This window comes from Corylus avellana, chromosome ca3 (assembly GCF_901000735.1).
Source record: "Corylus avellana chromosome ca3, CavTom2PMs-1.0".
NCBI lineage: Eukaryota > Viridiplantae > Streptophyta > Magnoliopsida > Fagales > Betulaceae > Corylus > Corylus avellana.
Genome location: NC_081543.1, coordinates 32,745,655 through 32,747,541, shown reverse-complemented (window position 1 = coordinate 32,747,541; position 1,887 = coordinate 32,745,655).

The following is a 1,887-nucleotide window of genomic DNA, read 5'->3' as shown; positions in this document are numbered from 1 at the left end:
TATAATATAAAAAATAAAAATATTAAAGAAGTAGAAATTTTTTTATTGAGACCGGTGCAACTGCAAATCCATTGCAAGACATATCATATTCTAATTTTTGAAAGAAAGAAGAGTGGACCAGCAGCCAGCTCACCGACGACCAGATCTCTGAGTTGAAGGAGCCCGTCGGCTTGTTCTAAAATGATGGAAATGGTCGACTCTCTCTTTGTCTGTCTCCATAGTTTAGTTCTTATATATGGAATGGTTCTCTTTCTCTAGGGATTTCTATGGATCCCTGTTTAAATTTTTGGGTCTCGAAAGTATAATGGGATGTTAGATTTTGCACAGATGGTTTAATTAATTTCTATGGATCCCGCCTCCAAGAGGTAGCTTAATCGATTGGGATCACGCCTAATGAAGTGGAGGTCACTAGTTCGAATTTTCTCCCCTTCTTGTGCGCACATATCAAAAAATATATATATATATATATGGATCCCTTAGATTTTGATTTTGATTTTTTTTTTTTTTTTACTTTAATGTGCTCATATTTATATAGAAAAGGGTAAAATAATTGTTTTCATAACACTAATTTTTGTTGTTTCATGTTGATATGTGATTTTTTAGTGGAAAACGCAAAAGACTTTTAGTTTGTGCCAAAATATTTTAAATATTCATAATAAATTTGAAAAAAAAAAATATGGATAAAGTTGAATGGAAGATTAAGAAAAAGAAAAATAACATTCCTTAAAACAAATTTAAGAATAATATAGAAAGCTAAACAAATTTAAGAATAATATAGAAAACAAATGATAAGTACTTTCATCTCTATAAATTGTATTTAATTTAGTAACTCGTCTCTTATGTGATTTTATTTTAATAGCTTTGAATTTTATTTTATTTTTTTGTTTAAAAAGACAGAATTTTCCTGATTTTATTTTCTTTTAATATTTAAATTTTTTTATCACTCATTTAAAAAAGCTTTAATTCAGAGCATTTTTAACAGTCTCACCACACTATAATTTTTTGACTATTTTGATGAGCCAAATCACAAAAAATAAAAATAAAAAAATAAAAAAATAAAAAAAAATACTCTTCAGCGGCCTTGTCAAATTAGTGATTTTGGTTGGGTAATGAATACTATTTACTCACGAAATGAATAAAAAATAATACAACTTTTCTCTCTCCTCCCTATTTTTTGAAAAAAGTTTTTTTAAAAAAAATCATTAAAAAATAATAGGGTAAAGTCCACATACCCTCTCAAACTACCACCCAATTGACAATGTTCCCCCCAAACTTTCAATTGTGACAATATCTCTCCAAACTACCAAAACATTGTCAATGTCTCCCCCAAGGCTAGCAATAAGACAAAAATGCCCCTATAGATTTCTCAATAAGACAAAAATATCTCTATAAATTAAAAAAAAAATGATTTTTTAAAAAAACGAAAAATTTTAATTTAAAAATAATATTTTAAAAAAAAAACAATTTTTTTAAACAAAAATTTTTATTTTAAAAAAAACGGAAATTTTTATTTTTTAAAAAAACTATTTTTTTATTTAGTTTTAAAAAACAAAAAATTTCATTTTATTAAGCAAAAATTTTGTTTTTTTAAACGTAAAATTTTATTTAAATAAAATTATAAAACAAAAAATTTTATAAAAAAAAACGAAAATTTTCAATTTTTATAAAAAAAAAAAATCGAAATTTTTTTAATTTTTTTCTTATAAAATTGATTTTAAAAAAGAAAAAATTGGCCAAGTTTGGATTTTTTTTTTTTTTGTTAGTTTTAGGTTTTTTCTAGAAGTTTTAGTATTTTTGTTTATATTTTACTAAGGGTAATTTTATCATTGGAGGAACATTGACAATTTTTTGTAATTTGGGGGGGACATTGTCACAATTGAAAGTTTA